At 35.3% G+C, this 22,530-nt stretch overlaps 1 long non-coding RNA gene across 29 annotated transcripts in view; it reads right to left on the reverse strand.

The window, feature by feature from the left end:
* Positions 1-22,530, reverse strand: part of LOC129034777 (uncharacterized) — a 62,528-nt gene that overhangs the window by 30,473 nt on the left and 9,525 nt on the right. For 11 of the 29 annotated variants that reach the window (XR_010126221.1, XR_010126235.1, XR_010126241.1 and 8 more), the window contains one exon: positions 3,414-3,468. The exons of 11 other annotated variants lie outside the window; for them this stretch is intronic. This is a non-coding gene — a long non-coding RNA (uncharacterized LOC129034777). Of the gene's footprint in view, positions 1-3,413; positions 3,469-9,341; positions 9,399-11,167; positions 13,713-22,530 lie in introns of those variants that run through there. 7 more of the 29 variants (XR_010126227.1, XR_010126233.1, XR_010126222.1 and 4 more) reach the window with 2 other exon arrangements.

The raw sequence follows: 22,530 nt of genomic DNA on the forward strand, positions 1-22,530 counted from the left end.
TTATGCATATTAGTTTTAATTATTGTCAGATGTAACATCCTTTTCCTATCTTAATAATGCATCAATCATCACAATATTATAAAAATCTCATTTTGTGATTTCTCCCACATTATATATGAATGTATTAAATGCATACACGTAAAAATGTTTTGTATTTTTACATTTAGATATTTAATCCACCTTATTTATATTCTATACAATATTAAGTATGAATATAGTATAAATTTTCTTCAAATGGATATTATTTTCTGAAACTGCTTACTGAATTGTTTATTCTTTGACATAATTTGAAGATCCAAATTTTCTTATATCTGTGTGACTCAGCTCCTTCACCTACAATTCTGTTCCATTAAATTGTTTATATTTACATTTTATATGAGTTAAGATAAGCTAATTATATCATTTTTCTATTGTTGCTTAAACAAACACATATATCATCCCACAGTTTTTGTGGGTTAGGAGTCTAGGTACAGCTTAGCCAGGTCCTCTGACTATAATCAAGGAGCCACGCAGAGCTCAGCTCTCATCTGGATGCTTAACAAACATAAGCTTATGACCAAAACATCATGAAATATAAGGAAATAAAACACACTGAATGAGGGTTATCTGAAAAAAGAAAAAAAGCACAGTAAATTCAGACTGTACAAAACTATATAGATTGGATTTTGGGATACATAATATGTAACATTCTGATTGGCAAGCAGTTTAGGAAAACATCGTATATAGAAGCAATGCAGATTAAAATGTATAGACACAAGCAGTTTAAAGGCTATTCTTGGGTGCATAACAGTGCCTGGCTCCTGGCTGATACTTGGGGCAGGCTGTGTTCCCAGTGGGGAGGTAGAATGAATTTCTGTAGAGAATGAGGGAAATTAAAAAAAAAAAAGAAAGAGTGGGACTAGTCTAAACACAAAAAGACTGTACTGTACAGGACATAGGATGCACATTTTATCAGGAAAGAGTGTCAGGACACAAGCACGTCAGCATTTGTAAAAAGACAGGAGTTCTAAAGAACAACAGCAGAAAATAATGTGTAAGCTTTGGTCCAAACTGACAGAGCAATCTACCCTTTCTGATGAATCAGTGCTGATTCCCAAGACACGGAGCTTGAAGTATATCAGTCTAGCTTAAATCAAGATTAGTTTTATTTTTTATTGTTGTTTGTTTGGCCATTTTCTCTTCATTGTGAATGTTTCAGTAACATGCCATTCTGTAACTTAGTCTCCTAGGTTTCCCTATAAATCTCTCAAATTCAAAAAAAGCAAATCTGGACCAATATTTCTTTATAAACTTCAGCTATATTTGAGAATTTAAAAAGTTAACAAACTTCAGTTAAATATTTATACTACTATTTAAAAATATATTAACAGTCACTATTATTATTTTAAATGAAATATACCCACAGTGAACAAATGTAGTTTGTAATTGTCTCTGGATTTTCTAATAAATGCTTAAAATTTTAGAACTTGAGTATACCATTGTTCCCTGTTTATCAGTGCTTCACACTCTCATATTAATTATTTGCCAAGATTATAATTAATAATTTCATACAAGTAATTTACAACAGGCTGATGATGAGTAATTTTTATTTTATAATACAGCAGCTCTTTAGTATATTTTATAATCCATTAAAAATATGATAGAACATAATGTAAAATATATTTTTCCATATAAAGAAAATGTTAGAAATGGGCTGGTAGTCTTGAATATTCCACTAGCTGTGATGACCTCATTTGAGTGATAAATTATTAAGATTAGCTCTCTAATTCATTATAGTCAATTCTTTTGAAAATTGTAATAGATGTTTCAGTGAATTAGAGAATTCATCTAACAATCTGCCAAACAAGCTAACCTGATAGTTTGAAGCTTTCCTGAGTATAATGTAATTTTAAACTAAGAGAGATCATATCCCATGAGCAACAAATTGAGATACTCTGTGTAACTTAATTTTGAATGGTAATTATATTAATGAAATAAGATTTTAAAAGCATTTCAAATCCATACATTCTTATAAAAAATTGTTTAAGCAACCCACTAAAACAGGGTTAGTTTAATTTTCTAAATTTTGTAAAATGCTTGTCTTTAATAAATATTTATCAGGAACAAAGTGATAGTTTCTTCCTAATCTAGTCACTGAAACTACTTTTCCATCTGTGCCATCAGGGCAAAAGCCCACAGGTCTATATATCTTATTAGTACAGTGTACCTTATAAATAATCAAAAGAACTTGCTACAGGTTATGTAGAGAATTCAAGTGACTAATGAAATAATAAAATATGAAGGATGTATTTATGAAATTCAGGATGGCATTATGTGGTTCTGTTTGGAATAAAGGCACCATCCAGCTTCTGACTCAATGAGACCAAATAAGAAGATACAGTGGGTCCTAAACATCACAGTTTTCAGCATACAAAATAAATCATATACGTAAATAAGTAGGGTTTCATGGGCCAGGTTAGTGTGTGTGTGTGTGTGTGTGTGTGTGTGTTTAGGAGCTAGTGTGTTGGGGAAGTAGAGCTGAAAGGAGAGGATGGTTAAATATTTCTCTTATATGGAGTATTCATGCTATTCTAATGCCTCTATTAAAACTTCATTATGTGACTTCAGGCTGCAAAAATAGTTTTATATCCAGGCAAGTGAGCACCAAGCTCAAAATTCCACGTCATATTCAAGAACACATTCATTTTAGTGTCTGTTCAACTTTAGTCTCTTAAGGATCTTCCCTGACTGAGCTGGACAAAAATTAACCAATCTTTACAAGACAAGCACCCCCTGGTGGATGCTGTGTGTTTCCTGTGCTTAGAACAGTACTTACATATAATAGTATCTGAGTCCGAAAACCTCTCCCGCTTTCTCTACCTAATAATGTTGTGCCTTCCCCCTTAGTTCTTGCTAGGAATTTGCAAGATAATCCATAGATTGGAGCTGAGGGTTGGTTCTCTAGGACTGAATAAGGACCATCGTAGGAAATCCAATGTGGGAAGAGTGAGTGGGAAAGATTTGTACCACAGTCCAAAAGGAAGTTCCAAAATCACTAGAGAAATCAAATATAAAGGCCAATACACTAATAATAGGCAAGATAATTATAATGAACACTTATTACATACTTTAATAAATGCTCTTTACATTAGTAATCGAGTTAACACCCTAACAATCTTATTAAGAACCATTATTCTCCTTCTCTCTATTTTTTCAGATAAGGAAGGCATCAAGTTAGGCAAAAAGATTATCTTGCCCAAGGACATACAGTTAATATGTGGCAGATCTGGCATTTGCACAATACAGAGGCAGCCTGATTCTAAATTCTGTCACGTGGCAGCAGCAAAACATATTGCTTTTTAAAGACAAACTCCTTTTTAAGCAATCTCATTAATAAAAATTATAAGCAAAAAAAAAAGTGGAGGTTAAGGTACCTGGCAAGCTACAGGAACTTTTGAATACATTTAATTGTGTGATGGTCTTGTGTCTCTGAAACAAAAGAAATATTAATGATTATAACAAGTTTTTCAAGAGCTAAAATTGTTGAAAAAATTCAAAGTTGTAAACCTATGCAACACAGCTAAAATCACTGTGATGAAAATCTGCATGAGCTCAAAATATAGGCAATGTGGCCAGCTATTAAACCCTTGCTAGCCTGACTGAAGAATCAGTCTCAGTGATAGCACAAGGCTGAATCTCACAGATTCCCCTGTTACTCCTGAAATGTCGTATCTAGGCAGTGGTTGTACTCTTGCCCAGTACATGCAGAAGGAGTACCTGCATGTCTCTTGAACACCAAAGTACACATATATCCATTCTACCTCACAACATGCTCACTCTGGTGATGTCAACTGGCAATGCATCAATGTTGCTTTTTATTTCTTCCTCTTTGGAAGTGACTCTTTCTATAGTAATGAATAGCAGAGAATGTCATAAGCTGTGTCTCCCACAGACTAATTATATTCAGTAGTTTGGGGCATTCATCTTGAGATGCCTACTCAAAAATGTGTCATGAACTGCATCATTCCCATGTTGCCCTGGCAGTAGATCCTTCATCCTCAAGGCAGAATCACTAAGAGCTGTATTCCACAAATCATCTGTGCAAGTCTGTCAAATGTAAAGGCAAGGAGAGCCAAAAATGTTCTTGAAATATCCTCAAAGGAAGATGCAGAAGGGACTGCTCAGTTATCAACCTTCCCATACTAAGATATTATAATGATCACATATACAGATCTTCATACAGATTGACACCCTGCATGACAGCAGTGTATTGCATCTGTATCTGTATAAGGGAAATGGATCTTGAGGAAACAGTTTCCAATTCCTTAAAATCTGTGGCATGACGGTGATGTGAGAACCCTCCTGTAAACTGAAGGGTATGGCATCGATATGCACAGACATGTAATTTTTGACATGTATTTCTTCCCTCTCTGAACAGACTGGGATGCAGTTTCCTCATTAAACATAGTGGTCATTGGAAACAATTATTAGAGAGTGATAGTTGCCATTATAAGCGGGAGGATCCTGATACCAGAATGTCAGACAAAATAGCTGGCAAAGATGCAGATACTACAGAGAACATTAGAGTAAGTTACATCACACAGGTGGTCCTAAGCTAATGGGTCAATTACTTGTGTTTTTTGTTTTCTTTTTTTGAGACAGATTCTTGCCCTGCTACCCATACTGGAGTGCAGTGGTGCGATCATTTCTTACTGCACCTTTACCTCCCAGGCTCAAACGATCCACCCACCTCAGCCTCCCTAGTAGCTGGGACCACAGGTACGTGCCCACCACAACTGGCTAAGATTTTTTTTTTCTTTGTAGAGATGAGGTCTCCTCTATGTTTCCCAGGCTAGTCTCAAACTCCTAGACTTAACAGATCCACCTGCCTCAGCCTCCCAAACTGTTGGGATTACAGATGTGGGCCATCGCACCTGACTGTGGGTCAATTATTGAAAGTTCTACAGTAGATGTCAACAAGTAGAAAATAGAAGAATCAAATGCAGACTAAGAAGAAAGTAAAGGGCAAGGGTCCAGGAGAAAGATTTAAGACAGAATTGAGAATTTGTAATTACACAAAGATGGTACCAAAGCAGAAAGTGTATGGAAACAAAGGATGTCCAAAATTATCAGGGAATCTAGTATTTTGTTAGTTCACATTAGGGGAGTGTAAGTGTATGTTAACTGAGCATGTGAAATATATATATACAATATCACATATGTGTAATATATATTATATATTTGACAAACAGGTAACATACATGTTATTAATATGTGTGTGCATGTATATATGTGTATATATTTATATATGTGTATCTTATATGTATATAAATTCCATATGTGTAATATATACATGTACACACATATTAACAATAGCTTCATATTTATACTTTAAACGTATTATAAAGTGTGCATTTCAGTGGCTTTTATTATATTCCCAGGATTGTGCAATCATCAGCATGATCTAATTGTAAAATATTTTTATCACAACAAAAGGAAATTCTCTACCCATTAGTAATCATTTCACATTCCCACCTTTCCATAGCCCTCAGTAACTACTAATTGAATTTTCATCACCATGAATTTGACTACTGTGGACATTTTATATAAATGTAGTCATATAATATGGGGTCTTCCTTAACTGGCTTCTTTCTCTAAGAATAATACTTTCAAAGTTAATCCATGTTACATAGCATGTGTAAATATTTAATTCCTTTTTATTGCCAGGTAATATCCAATTGCACAGAGAGTCCACATTTTATTTTCCATTGACGGACCTTTGGGTTGTTTCTACATTTTGATTCTTATGGATAAAGCTGACATGGACATCTGTGTACATTTTTGTGTGTGGACTTATGACTTTACTTCTCTCTAGTCTACCTATGAGTAGAATCATCATATTATATAGTGACTTTATAATTTATCATTTTGAGGGACTGCTAAACTGTTTCCCAAACTGACTGCACTATTTTACTATCCCATCAGGATTGTATAAGGGTTCTCATTCCTCTATACACTTCATAATACTTTTTATGGTCTGTCTAAGTTTTAGCTACCATTGTGGATAAGAAGTTACATTTCACTGTGGTTTTGATTTATATTTTCCTATGGACTAATGATGTTGAGCAACTTTTCATGTGCTTATTGGCCACTTGTATATCCTCTTTAGAGAAATGTCTATTCAAATCTTTTACCCATTTAGAAATCGGTTTTATATTATGCATATTTTATTGTTTAATTTGAGAATTGCTCGTATATAAATACAAGTTCCTTATCAAAAATATGATTTTAAAGTATTTCACACACATTTGTGGGTTATCATTTGTCTTATTCTGTTTTGTGCTGCTATCACAGAATATTGAGACTGGGTAATTTACAATGAACAGAAATGAATTGGTTTATGGTTCTAGGGCCTGGAAAGTTCAAGATCGAGAAGATGGCATCTGGTGAGGGCCTTCTTGCTGTGTCATTCCATGGAGGAAGGGCAATGATGGGGCAGAGCAGGTGTGTGTGTGTGAGAGAGAGAGATTGAATTCACCTTTCTGCTGCCTTTTTTGTTTTATCTGGGTCTCGAGCTGATTGGATGGTTCCTGCTGACATTGAGGGTAGATCTTCCCTACTCAGTCCAGTGACTGATATGCCAATCTCCTCTAAAAAACCCTCACAGACCCACCCAGAAATAACTCTTTGCAAGTCTCTAGGTATTCCTTAATGCAGTCAAATTGACACCTAAATTAACAACTAAATCTTTTCACTTTTTTGATGATGTCCTTTTCATTACAAAATCTTTTAATTTGATGATGTACAATTTGTGTATTTTTTTCTTTCATAACTTATACATGTGTCAAATATGTGAAACAATTGCCTAACCTAAGGCCATGGTAACATATTCCTATGATTTCCTTTAAAATTGTTTAGTTTTATTTGTTATATTTAAAACTATGATCAATTCTTATACAAGGTGATGCATATAATTCTTTACGCCCCACATAAAAAAGAGAAAGAAAAGAGGCCATACTTCATATATATAAACAGAGACTTCCATCTCTTGAACTGGCAGTGTCCATAGTTGAAAAGTCAAAACTGACCACATACACTACACTGAATCTTTTGTCATGTGACCACTGCTGTCTGGCCAACCATACAAAAAGCTGGGAAGCAAAGAGTTCTTTCCATTTGACTCTAACTTCATCATGAGTCTCATTTATTTTTCTATCAATTAATATTCAATTATAAACTATTCTGGGACAGATATGGCAGATTCACTCTTAGCACTGATTCTCACCTTATCTAATGTACTATGGGGGCTGGAAAGCTGAAAGAGCTCTGGGAAGCTAGGATTCTGCATGTGACATATGTTTCTCAGCACAGACACATCTGCATTGTTCTCAGATGTGGAAGTGATCAACATGATGCAGGAGCTTCTTCCACAGAACAACTAGCACGAGAGCCTTCTTCCACAGAGCAACCAGCATCACAGAGGCATCCAGTTATTCAAGGTAACTGATTATTTTTTTCTTTTTATCTTCCAGTCACTAGCATCAGAAGTTCTGAGCATGGACAGTGACACTAGTGATGTCATTAGCTGTATGTTTCTCCTGAGTTGTTCCTGCCTGTATGTTTCTTAGTTGTATAGGATCTAACTGTAGTTCACTGGTTCTTCACTAAATCCTTTTCTGTTCAAGCTAACCCAAGTAAGTTCTATTATTTGCATCTGAGAACCATTATTAACACACTTCGCATTGTCACCACCCACCCATGCTCACAGCCTAGGCTGGCAGCCTGTTCTTTAATACGCTATCATTGTACAATGCTCCTTAGCTTCCTGGGTTCTGACCTTCATATCTATTCCTACCTCCCTCTACATCATTTTCTTCTGCTGTATAAAATATTATGAGCAAATTCCTCTATGCCCTTAATTCCAGGGCCTAACATTGTTTTATTTCCCAAGTCACTAATTTATGTATTGTGTTCTCTGTCCTTCTAGCTCACTTGACCAAACTAATCCCACTTAATGTTTTAACCATCTTGATACTTTTTCCTTATTATTTTTCTATTTTGTCTTCACTTTTTTCCCTGAGTTCAATTATATGGTCCATTATTTAATAATTTTCTCTTGTTCTTCTGACTTTTTTTGCCTTCTGGGCAGCTGAACATAGCTAGAGAAAATCATCTAAATTAACAAATTAGCACTACTATGAATTGAAGATCCCATACCATAACTAGACCTCCCATATGGCTTGCACATTGTTCAATATTTATTTGATAAAATTGCACAACAAATATTCCATACATCCCCACTTAACCAACATCAAACATCCTTGCTACCCTTATCACTGTTAGCAGGTGATCTCCAACTTGTTTTTCACAAGGCATGAAGAAACCCTTTAAAAGGAACAACCAAAATATGTTGACTTATATTGGCAAGTCAACTGGAATTTGATTCCATGCAGTTCTTTCTGTATTCTTCTAAAATATGGTATTTCTGCCTGTATGTACCTTGCTCAAATAATATTTCAGGAAGGAAGGAAGGGAGGAAGGGAAGGAGGGAGAGAGGGAGGGAGGGAGGAAAGGTTGGAAGGGAGGGAGGAAAGGTTGGAAGGGAGGGAGGAAAGGTTGGAAGGGAGGGAGGGAGGAAGGGAAGAAAAGCTTCTACACATCTCTCCTTGCATATGTTATAAGATATTCCTAAAAGAGCTCTCCAGGATTTTTGATGTCCATCTCAAGCAGAGAGCACAAATTAAGTAATTCACTGCCCTCTGGCAGGATCGGGGAACTGTTAGTTGCTGTTATTTATTCTTTCCAAGTATTTAATTAGGTAAATGATTTAAGCTTGAACAAGTGTGATCCTGTTTGCTAAAATTCTCAAGGAATTGTGGGATAATCTAGCACTTTAGCTAACAGAGAGGCAAAATACAATGAATCATGTTTCCTCAACTGCCCTCCCATACTGCAGGTGCAGACAGCACACACAGCTGAAGAGGAGTGTTTGTAATAAAAAGAAATCCTCTGTTCATTCTTAGCTATGAGAGCAGAAATTTATAGTGTGAGTACTATGTCCCAATAAGCTTCATAGACAAGCTTCTGTGAAGAAGATACCACTCACAAATATGAGATACCATGAAAATCCCAATTGCCTGATAGAGGTATAACCTTCCTGGCATGTATTTGCTTTATGTCTATTCATGTATCCTTGATAATCTTTGTGCTTCCAGGATTTTTTTAAGTACTCAGACTTTTAAGGTTCTAGGATGTTTTACTGACAGGATATCATTTCAGCAAACATCTTTCCAAGATATTAGAAAACAATTCTATTACCAACAGGCACATCCTATATTAGGCTATCATAAAGGAATTCCTACCTTAGAAGCCCAGATTATGGTTTACATCAAACTTTTTCATTTCTTCTATTCAGTTCTCTGGAAGTAGATTTTCAAATAATCAGTCAGGCTTATAGGAATGTCTAAATATTAGAAATCCAGATACAATGTGTACTACATATTCTTAGATGAAGCTGTCTGGAAAACTGAAAGAGCAAGACTCCATTTCTTGGATGTCTCTGGAGGATTCCCTCATTTGACTCTACTTCAGATCATTTATTATTGTAGGTCCATGAAACCATCTTAGTCATGGCAGTCATTTTGATAATAGTCTACCATTAGATGCTTGACTAAGGTGAACAACTTGTCCTAGTTTGCCCAGGGTTTTCCCAGTCTTAAAACAGGAAAGTCCCATATCCTGGAGACAACCCCGGTTTATGCTGGACCCTCTTCATCCCTGAACACCTTGGTTCTATTTTTTTTTCAGCTATTTCACTGTGTGGATAATTCAGTATCATCATTTCATTTTAGGTGTCCCAGGTATCCCAATTCATGTCAATTCCTTTAGGTTCTTAATTAAGGTACTTCTATTCTAATGAGCCTGTATATTACAAGACACTTAAGATGGGTTGCCAGAGAAGTGTGTGAACAATTTGTTGGAAGGGTAGGTAAGTATGGTAATGATAAGTAAGTAAGTAATGATAAGTAAGGTGCTAACCTCCCAACCTGCTGAATTGCTATATACCACTCACTAAAAGAAGAATGTTCCTATAGCATCTTTACCCAAAGTCTTCATTCCAAACCAAAAATACCATACTGGACTTGTCTATTATCACCATCCACCCAAGAGAAATTCGAGAGACAGACAGCTTTATAATGAATCATCCAAGTCTTTGTTTCAGAAAGTCTAAGTTCCAGCCCCTCTCCTTATGCTAACCTCTTTAGCAGCAGATCTACAGCTGAGTGTTTTATCTCATAAGTATAAACTCATCTCAGTCATATTTCCTGCTATGGGACACCTGCACACCAAATAAACCAAGATCTGGTCCAGAAGTAAGTTGAGGGATGAGGGAGTACAGGTAAGTCAAACTTGATAACACATTTAAAGTCTGGAAATAAGTGTGCTGGTACAGAAAAAGAACAATTCATGGGTCATAAAATTGCTTTGGAATTACTTATAATAGGCTTCTTCTTTGCTTTCCCATGTCTTCTGACAATCCTCATTCATTTTCTTATTTTACTTCTCTATTGACCCTATAGCTTGTTAGATCAGTTGAATAAACATCTGCCTTTGAGATTTTAAATCCAAAATCAGGTCTTGCCTCCCTCTTCAAGCACGTCACCTCTAGGGTTCTATCATTGGTAAAAAGTCAGAGGAATTTCCCTTTCCTCTGTTTTGTAGGCAGCCCTTACCAGAAAATTCTTAGCAACAATCAGGTAATGAGATTTTTAAAGACTATTAAGGCATCAATTATTCATTAGCAACACTATTACATGTACCTGTTAGCCATGTTTTACATTCCAATTTATAAGGACAATCACAAGAGTCAAGACAGAAATTTTCATGGCAAAAGAATTTTAAAATAATTTAACGTGAACATAAAAAGGGTCACAAATTATGGTTTCCACACCCCTGTCCCTGAATTTGTTTGATTCTACAAAACAATTTCTGTGCTATTCTAATAATTTATGATCATTCATTTATCAATATAGCATTTGTGAAAACTGCGGTGCTAAGCTCATCATTAAAAACTGAAAACTTACTCTGAATTAAAGTATATTTTCAGCATTACTATTCTCCATCTCAAATGGCAGACATAATAGTAATATCACATCTTATTTATTAAAGTTACACCCCAGTGATTTACCTTGGGAAGATGTTGTGTGAGTATTTAGAGGTGTTTTCCAGCCAAAGATGAAAGATGTAAGTATCCCTGGAATATAGCATACTTTCATTGCACTTTACAGATACTGCATTTTTCAAAAATTGAAGGTTTGTGGCAACTTTTCCTTGAACAAATGTATCAGCACGATTTTCCTTATAACATGTGCTCACTTTTGCTTTGGTCTCTTTGTTACATTTTGGCAATTCTCACAATATTTCAAAAGTTTTCATTATTATTATATCTGTTGTGATTACCTGTGATCAATGATATTTGATGTTACTATTGTAATTATTTTGGGGTACCAAGAACTGTGACCATATAAGACAGTGAACGCAATTGATAAATGTTTTGTGTGTTCCGACTGCTCCATCAACTGGCTGTTCCCTGGCTTTCCCTCTCCTCAGGCCTGTTTATTCCTTGAAATACAACAATATTGAAATTAGGCCAATACATAACCCTAAAATGGACTGTAAGTATTGAAGTGAAAGGAAGAGTCACACATCTCTCACTTTAAATGAAAAGCTAGAAATTATTAAGCTTAGTGAGTAACGCATGTTGAAAGCTGAGATAGGGCAAAAGCTAGGCTTCTTGTGCCAGTTATCCAAGATGTGAATGCAAAGAAAAAGTTCTTGAAGGAAATTAAAAGTGCTATTTCAATGAACACATGAGTAATAGGAAAGTGAAACAGCCTTATTGCTGATATGGAGAAAGTTTTAAAGATCTGAATAGAAGTTCTAACCAGGCACAACATTCCCTTAAGCCAAAGCCTGATCCAGAGCAAGGTCTTAACACTCTTCAATTTCATGAAGGCTGAGAGAGGTGAAGAGGCTGCAGAGGACAAAATTGGAAGCCAGCAGAGTTTGGTTCATGGGGCTTAAAGAAAGAAGCTATCTCTATAACATAAAAGTGCAAGGTTAAACAGCAAGTGCTGAGGTAGAAACTGCAGCAAATTATCCAGAAAATCATAGGTAAGATCATTGTGAATGTGACTACACTAAACAACAGATTTTCAGTGTAGATCAAACAGCCTTCTATTGGAAGAAGATACCATCTAGAACTTTCATAGCTACAGAGAGCAAGGCCTGGCTGAAAACTTTCAAAAGACAGGCTGACTCTCTTGTTAGAGGCTAAGATAGCTGGTGACTTTAAGTTGAAGCCAATGCTCACTTACAATTCTAAAAATCCTAGGGCTCTAAAGAATTATGGTAAATCTACCCCGTCTGTGCTCAATAAACGGAAGAACAAAGCCTGGATGACAGCACATCTGTTAATAGCATGGTTTACTGGATATTTTAAGACCACTTTCAAGACCTACTGCTTAAAATAATAAGTTCTTTTCAAAATATTACTGCTCATTGACAATGTACCTAGTCACCCAAGAGCTCTGATGGAGAGGTAAAAAGAGATAAGCATTGTTTTCATGCCTGCTAACGCAACAACCGTTCTGTAGCCCATGGATAAAAGAGCAATTTCAAGTTTCGATTCTTATTATTTAAGAAATACATTTCAGAAGGCTATAGCTGCCACAGATAGTGATTCCTCTGATGGATCTGGGAGAAGTCAGTTGAAAACCAGGAAAGGATTCACCAGTCTAGATGCCCTTAAGAACATAAGTGATTCATGAGACGAGGTCAAAATATTACCATTAACTGGAGATTGGAAAAAGTTTATTCTAATGCTCATAGATGACTTTCAGGGGTTCATGACATCAGTGCAGGCATTAATTTCAGATTTGGCCAAAATAGCAAGATAACTAGAATTAGAAGTGAAGCCTGAAGGTGTGAATGAATTGCTGCAATTTCATGATAAAACTTGAAGAGAATGAGGTGATTTTCCTTATGGAAGAGCAAAGAAAGTGGCTTCTTTGAGATAGAATCCACCAGTGGTGAAGATGCTATGAACACTTTGAAATGACAACAAATGATTTAGAATATTACATACACTTAGTTGATAAAGCAGTGTCAAGGTTTGAGACAGGTTTTGAAAGTTTGGGTAAAATGCTATCAAATGGCATCAGATGCTACAGAGAAATCTTTCATGAAAGGAAGAGTCAATCAATGTGGCAAATCTCATTGTTGTCTTGTTTTAAGAAATTGCCAGACACCCCAACCTTGAGGAACCATCGCCACCCTAACCAGTCAGCAGCCATCCACATTGAGGCAAGACCCTCCACTAGCATAAGGATTATAACTTGCTGAAGGCTCAGAAGATACTTAGCATTTTTCAGCAATAAAATATATTTTAATTAAGGTATGTAAATTTTTTAGACATAGTGCTATTGAATTAATAGACTCCAGCATAGTGTAAAAATAACTTTTATGTGCACTGAGAAAGAAAAAAGATATATCTGTGTAACTCACTTTATTGCCTTATTGGCTTTATTTCAGTGGCCTGGAACCAAATCTGCAATATATCCCAGGGTTGCCTGTATGTGTAACTTGCCCATAGAAGGAAAATTCCTTGTTAATATGGCTTCCTTCTTGAAGGTTAAAAGGGCAGCCAACTTTGGCAAGTGGAGAGCAAATGATGAGACACTGCACGTAGTAGTGCCAGTAGTATTGCCAGGCATTGTTATAAATGCTTTATGCAGTTGGCCTTTCATACACATTTGTTCCACACCTGTAGATTCAACCAACTTCATATTTTAAATATTAGAAAAAAAAAGTAACTATACTATAATAATTAATAGAAATAAAATATACATATGACAACAATTTACATAGCATTTACGTTGAATTAGGTATTATAAGTAATCAAGAGATTATTTAAAGTACACGGGAGAATGTATGTAGGTTATAAGTAAAAACTGTGCCATTTCGCATAGGGGACTTGAGCATCCATGGATTTTGATATCTGCAGGGGGGTCCTGGAACCAATCCCCCATAAATATCAAAGGATGACTAGGTATTAGTTTATTTCATCCTTTCAACCATCCTATGGAATCCACATACGATTATTATTCCCCATTTAAAGATGAGGGCAGGGAGACAGATGTTCAACATTTGCTCAAGTACACACAACTAGGATATGGAGAAACCCGGTCTCGATAGCAGGCAGTCTGTCTCCAGCGTTCTTACACTGAACCTCTGTGCTATATGCAGCGCCTACGTGTTGCTCAGAAAGGGGTGGACAACTTGTGTTTCCAGAATCTAAAAGAAGTAGCCGTCAAGTGTCCTGGAGTAGAGCAAGGGAAATTGAATGACACTCTGAATTTGTGATGCTGTAAATTCATGAGTAAATTCTGACTCTGCATATGAGACTTGTTCTCCTCCTGGGAGGTGACAGAATAGGGACAGAGAAAATGAACTTTAGACAAGGGCTGCAGCGCCTATGCTGGTGCTCTTCTTTGTGGTGAGTGCAGAAGAAGAAAACATTTAAATTTCCCTGATCTAAATGTAAATGTAGGGCTCCTTAATTGTGGGATGGTTGCATGTGTATAATTTTGCCTGGCTCAGAGATTAAGCTCTAATGGGCTTGGAGGAAGAATTGGACAACAACACTTTCTAGTGCGCTTTTGGCAGATGAACTTCTTTCAGAACGTGTTTAGGATTTTGTTATTATAATTGACAAAATATCAACATTAAAAAGGTTCTCAAGTATATCCCATAAGTTGTTGGGGTTCAGAATATCTATGAAAAATAATTCATATTCAATCCATATGATAATTTGGAAATTAACAAACTTCTTTATATGGTAGAGATTCCACAGTGGATTCTGGATTGGAGGAGATAATGTGGACCCCCAAAAACAAATAACCACTAGCGAAGAAGAATTGAGAGTAATCCAGAGCAATGGTCCCGAGCTTTTTTGGCACCAGGGACCAGTTTCATAGAAGACAATTTTTCCATGGAAGGATGGGGGTGGGGTGTGGGGTGGGCACAGTTTCAGGATGAAACTGTTCCACCTCATATCACCAGGCATTACATTCTCATAAGGAGCACACAGCCTAGACCCCTCACATGTGCAGTTCACAATACGGTTTGTGCTTATCTAATGCCGCTGCTGATCTGACAGAAGGTGGAGCTCAGGCAGTAGAGCTCCCTTGACCACCGCTCACTTCCTGCTATGTGGTCCAGTTCCTAACAGGCCACGGCCCAGTACCAGTCCATGGCCTGGGGCTTGGGGACCCCTGATGCGAGATGGCTGTGACCTCTCAGCACAGTCACACCTGCAAGGCTTATGTGTCTGGGAGAGCCAAAGATGAGACATAGGTGAAAAATGCTATTACTATCCCAATAGTACTGAAAATTTTATTTTAAAGTGGCACTGCTCAATAATAGCCACAGGCCACATTTTTGCTACTTAAATTTAAATAAATAAAACTTGAATACAATTTTAAAAGTTAGTTTCTCAGTGTCACTAGCCACATTTCAACTGCTCGAGAGCTCCATGTGGCCAGTCCCCACCACATTGCCAGCACAGGTAAACATTCCCATTATTGTAGAATATCCTATTGCACAATATTACTTAAAGAATAATGACTTGTTCACTACATGAAAGAGAACAGGACTGGGGTTACTAGGGGAGGTCAGTACTGGCAGAGCAACTGCATTCAATGAAACCAAAGAAAGAAAGCATCAGAAACTAGAAGCAGAAGATTGCAGAGCAGCACCATTTATTCTATGTGGCCCAGTATCTGGTAATCAAGTGCGCAGTGGCTTCAAGGTATGTCCTGGGAAATTGCTGTGATAGGACCTGTTTACCCTCATAATAAGCAAAGCCTGGAATGTCTCAGAGATAGAAAGACAGCTAGATAGTTGTAGATAGGGAATTACCAATGCATGAAGCTCTCTGATGTGACAAATAATAGAAGTAGGCTATTACAATGATTAACTTATTCTGAGTCATACAAATTTACATATTACACATGGATTACACATTTTCTTTTTTAAATAAAAATGTTTCCTTGTTTCTTTCTGATTATATAAATAATTCATGCTTTTTATAAATACTTCAAACAATATAGCAAAATGTAAGAGGAAAGTCAAAATCACTTGAAATTTTCAATTAGTAGACATAACCAGCAATAACCTTTTCATAAGAGAGAAATAAATATATGCATATATACACATATTGTTTTTTATTTTATCTTTAATGAGTTTGCTTTTTGTCTTGGCATTTTTAATATAGCATTTTTTTATCATCTCCTTTTTTTGTGGTGTCTCCTTGCTCTTTCCATTAACCCAAATTCTCTCTTTGTTCATACACTCAAGTGAAAATTTCTACAAAAGTATTTCCCTTCTCTGTGTATTAAATTGAGCTTATATTATATATACATTACTGCAATTTGATTTTCTCACTTAGAATTGTATGATAAACTCTTCTCAAGACAACTCATAAACGTTTAACTCATCCTTGCAAAGACTTCACATTTCCGTGGGATGAATGTTCCGTAATTTTGTCAACAGCTTCCCTACTTACTAGTGCTTTAGCTCATTTCTAGATTTATCCTCATAAAATTGTATTGTAGCATTAGTGTTAGTGATCCCTGTCCTAGATTTTTACCATACCAATAAATAAATGCAAATAAACCTGTAGATTTCCTGGAATCTTCTTATTGTGCTACAGAAGTCTTTGTTTGTGATATAAACATATATATATGATATAAATATCAAATAAAATTGCCATATTATATTCCAAAAAAAGCTCTACGAAATCATCTTTCACCAGTTATGTACACATGTGTGCGTTCACCCTTTGTACCTATTGGTGCCAGTTCTGATTATTATTTTATTTTTGGTAACCTGTACAGAGTTACCCTGTTATTCTTTTAATACAATTAAAAAATGTCTACTAATGAGTCCCACAATATTTTTGTGTTTAGTGTGTATTTGGTTGTCTCTTCCATATGTGATCTGTCAAAGACCCTCTGCAAACTTTTCTATAAGGCTTTCTTTCTCATATGAACATGTAGGAACTCTTTGCAGTAGGGTTGTGGTAGTGAACAACTCCTGTGAGCCTAACCCTGCTTCTATTCACATTACAGTCTCTAGGGGTTACATAAAACACAATGTAATTTATATCCACTGAAATCATGTCATGAAATAAGGTAGCACTAATGAATATGAGAGATAATATAAGTATTGTACATATGTCAAGTATGTGCATTGTAAATACTTTCCCAATCTATAGTTTTCCTTTGACTATACTTATAATGTGTCTTGCCTATAATTTTATGTTTAATAGAACAAAATTTTGATAGTTTCATTATAGCCAACAATTTTCCTTTTTTTTTTTTTTTTTTTTTTTTTTTTTTTTTGAGACGGAGCCTTGCTCTGGAACCAGGCTAGAGTGCAGTGACATGATCTCAGCTCACTGCAAGCTCCGCCTCCCGGGTTCACACCATTCTTCTGCCTCAGCCTCCTGAGTAGCTGGGACTACAGGCACCTGCCACCATGCCCAGCTAACTTTTTGTATTTTTAGTAGAGACGGGGTTTCACCATGTTAGCCAGGATAATCTTGATCTCCTGACCTCGTGATCCGCCTGCCTGGGCCTCTCAAAGTGCTGGGATTACAGGTGTAAGCCATGGCGCCAGGCCTTCCTAACATGTTTTAAGAGATTCCCTAATCTCTAGTTTATTTGTTTGGTCTCCTAAAATTTCCCAACATTTCTGCGATTTTATTTTATATTGAAAGGCTTAATTTACCTGCAATATGTTTTCATATGATGTAGAGTAGGCTTTTATATAAATTTCTTTCAAACAAATAGTCACTTGTGCCAGCCACAAGTATTAAATTAGCCAATAATTTCCTGCCGAATTGCAATACCTTCTTTTTCATGTATTGAAATTTATTGATTCTGAAATCTGTTTCTGAACTCTGTTCTCTCCACTCACCTTTGGCTAAGTCTATGCCAACAGCATAGTGACATGATTACTGGGGTTTGCACTTTTTTCACATATGGTAAGGCATATCTCTGCTCAACAGTCTTCTGTTTGCATAAATTACATTGTTAATACTAGATATTTACTCTTCAACACAAATTCAACAGCTTACTGTGTCAATTTGAAACAGACTATTTAGATTACAATTAGAATTTAAAGTGTGTATTAATTTTTCTTGTTTTTATTTATATTGAGATCTTGATATTTCTTAGGCTTTTTTCCCTTTTACATTTATTCAATTTTAATTCAGTCATATCTTATTTACACAATTTACTTATTTTATACCTCTTAAATTTAAGGTGAAAAAATGTAATACGATAAGCAGAGCTTTCTTAAGAATCACTATACATTGAAAAAAGTTGAAAAGAGTTACAAGAATAGGTTGAAGACTATATTTCAATACATAATTTTGTAAAAGACTAACATACAAAATATATAAATCTGAAGGAAGAAAAAGTCATCCAAATTTACAAAAAAAAAGTGGGCAAATTCAAGTACAAAATAAGGACAGAAAAATACTTCCAGTACCCCTGAGAGTTCCCTGTGCTTGCTATAAATCAATACCCTGAAAGACATCACACTTCTACTTCTATCAACATAGATTAGTTCTACCTGCTTTTGAACTTAACGTAAGCTGAATCATCAGTTTGTCCTCTTTTTGTCTCTGTATTCTTTCTTTCAGCATTGGGTTTCTGATGGGTGCATAGTCACTCATAACCACTAATGGAACTATGGAGAATGCTTAGTTCTCTTTGTTCTCCTGTAGTCCTCTTTGTCTCTTTTCTTTGAGTGCATTCGAAATTTACTGTTTACTTTTGGTGTATCTGGGTGTGAATACATATGTGTGTGGGACAGTGGGGGTATTTATCTTCTTTGAGTATTATGAATCTGTGATTTGACATCTTTCATTGCTTTCCAAAAATTTTCAGCTATTTTCTCTTCAAACATTTCTTCTGTCCCATTCTCTCTTTCTACTCCTTCTGGAACTATACTCATGGTATATTAGACCATTGGTATTGTCCCCCAGCTCTTGGCTGTTCAGGTCATTTTTTTACCTTCTTTTACCATCTTTCTTTGTTAGTTTGAATGATTACTATTAACTATTTTTGACATCACTGATATTTTATTGAAGGAATTCTTAATTTCTGATATTACTATTTTTATTTCTTGCTTTTTCCATTTGACAATTGCTTATAGTTTCCATTTTCTGTTTATAATTCTCTTTTCAATATATGTGATTTTCTTTCCTTCCAAATATTCTTAGTTGTTTAATTAAAAAAAAAGTCTATGTTTGTGTTAGTGTGTGTGTATGTGTGTACATTTCTACTGCTCCTGTTTCCTCAATTACTCCTATTTTTATTGAAGTTTTCACCTCATTCCTCTATGAGCTGTATTTCAGTTTTGCATCTTGTGACTGAACTTCTTTTGTTGGCCTATCTATGGTAGGTTGAATAATGTCCCCCAAAGATATCCACATCCTAATCCCAGGAACCTGTGAATGTTGCCTTACATGCAAAAGAGACTTTGCATATATGATTAAGTTCAAGATCCTGGGTCATCTGAGTATGCCTGACGATTAGTAAAGTTCCTTATAGGAAGGATGCAGGAAGAGTTAGTCAGGGATGGTGATGTGAAAATAGAAGCATAGGGAGAGAAGGTGGTGTGAGAACAGAAGCAAAGAGGTTGGGGTGGAAGGGAGAGACGGAGAGACAGAAAGAGAAAGAGAGACTAGTGGGTGCTCCATGGCTGGTTTTGAAAATGGAGGAGGATGTCATGAGTCAAAAAACGCAGGTGGCATCAAGAAGTTGGAAAGAGCAAGGAAACAGATTCCACCCTAGAGGCTCTGGAAGTGTAGCTCTGCTCTCTTCTTGGTTTTAGCCCTCTAAGAGCCATTTCAGACTTCTAAGTTTTAGAACCATAAAAGGATAACATTGGGTTGTTTTATCATATAGTTCATGGTAATTTGTTCCAGAAGCCATAGGAAACTGACACACGGCCTTTTAAACATGCAGCAATTTTCTTTTTTTCTCAAGGCATGGGGGCTTAGGTGTGGATTTGTGTTTACATTGAGGGTCAGCAGTCACAAAGGTAATAAAGAATGATGTGAAGTAGGTAAGACATCAATCCATGTTTGGGACAACTGATGAAAGGGGCTCTGCATGTGCCCTCTGTACATCTTCAGTCTCAAGTGATACAGTAATCTGCCCATGGTTCCACTATTTTTTTATTTTCTTGATAATAGGAGAAGCTCAACATGCTAACCTGGGGCCAATATTGATCTTCCCTGTGGGTTTTTGAAAGTCTCTGCTGTATAAACCCCGCCAAGAATCTGCAAATTACTAGGTGTTGACCTTGATCTTTGATTCAGTTCTTTACATGTTTGCCCAACTGTCAGGAGAAGCTGCCTCAAGCCAGTTTTCTTTTGGGATCCCCATAATATTCCAGACCTCATTTCAGACGGTTATGCATTACTTGTAGCAGCTCAGATGAAGCAAATTACTTGGAATTGGGATTAGAAGAGAAGCAATATTTGTTTTTGTAGTAAAGCAAATTTTAATGTTGATAAAATGATAAAATAATAACTAAATCAGGAAATAATAGGATGTGTATAGAAAGTCAGATCAATTTAACCAACCAGAAATCCAGAAGCAGGCAAAATTCATAAGATAATTTAAGGGACACTTCAAACCAGTGGGAAAATTCCAGGGGAAAAAAATAAGTTTGATCCTTAATGCCACCTTGTACCATAAAAACTAAATATTTGAATATAAAAGAAATGAATCTTACAAAAGGTGACAGGAATTTTGGGAAAATAATATAAAATGTTAGGACAAAGAAAGGTTCTCTATGTGTAATACAACATTCAAAGGCCAGAAAAGAAAACAACGATAAGTTTGACTAGGTTTTTAATAACAAACACGCAAGGCAAAGAAGTCACCATAATCCAAGTCTAATATATAAAAAGCTTTCACATATTACTAGGAAGAAACTAACAGTATAACCAAAAAATGAGCAATGGATATGAAATGACAGCTCACAATATGAGCACCACAAATGAACTTTAAATGATGAAAAATGAACAAGCTAACGCTAATAAAATACATTAATATTAAATTATAATAAATATCCTTTTTACCTATGAGATTGTCAATGATTTTTTAAAAGTTGGTAATGCCTGTTTTGGCTACTGTATGTAGCACAGTCATCCTCAACATCTCTGATGGGTTTCCAAATGTGTGATACCAACAGTTACGAAGTTAAGATGTATTCATCTTTGTATTTACAACGTTCAAAGCATTTCATGACACAGTACAAGAACAATTTATGCTTAAATAATGAACAAATTCGACTAGAAATCATCTTGCTAAGAATGTTTACTATCCTTTATTTACTAAGGGAGAAACTACTGTACACTTACAGAAAATTAATGAACAATTGAAACAACAGCTGTGCCAATTAACTCTTAATCAAAAATTTAATTAATTATACACAGCTATTCTGGAGAATTCTAGCTAATCCAGACACTACTGTAGCTACCCTTTTGTTTTGGAAAAATATCACATCAAATTACTTCAATGCAAAATGTAATTTTTGTAATTATTCATTATTCTGACAAAGTGATTTTGTTTTCTACAATGTAGACATTTTTTCTGCTAGCCATGCATCTTCAGAATTGCACAGATAGTCACACCCACCATCAGCAAGGCATACCAACTAACAAATAGATTGTAAACAGTACAGTGTGGACAGCATACTACAAATTTATTGAAACTATAATTATTTATTTACTCGAAGAAAGTCTTCTCTTTTCATGATCACCATGAAACCCTAGTAAATTATACCAGTAAATAATATCTGAAATTCTCAAGTATTTAAAAAGTCAATATATTGACGTCTGTAGAACAGAATTTTAATCAATATTACAGTATATTAATACATATAATTAAGTGTTGTTAAAAGATACTTTTTCACGAGATGAGCACATAAAAATAATCAAGTAAAAACTTAAATTCTTGGACTAACAAGTGGATGAATTTAATAAAAAAACTTTTAAGATTATTTTACTTTTCAAATGTTTTTCTTCACTGTGAACATTAGTTTCAATTAAAATTTCGAATATATATTATAAAAACACAATAAGGGAAGATTGTGAATTTCTACAATTTTAATATACTTGTAAAAATATCTTTCCAATATAAAGTCCAACCTTCAATTATATATATATATATATATATATATATATATATATATATATATCCATATTAATGGAAAAATCCTGGACATTCAGATGTAATTAAAATCAGTTGAAGGAATTATAGACTATTTTGTTTCTAATTCACTGAAATTAAAAATAACAATAGTGATATGAAGGCATTTATTTATTGTATGGTAGATATGCTCTTACGAAAAACAGTGAGAGAATATATGGCATATTAAGATTTCTTTCTAAATATTATAATA

This window comes from Pongo pygmaeus, chromosome 3, assembly GCF_028885625.2.
Source record: "Pongo pygmaeus isolate AG05252 chromosome 3, NHGRI_mPonPyg2-v2.0_pri, whole genome shotgun sequence".
Taxonomy (NCBI): Eukaryota; Metazoa; Chordata; class Mammalia; order Primates; family Hominidae; genus Pongo; species Pongo pygmaeus.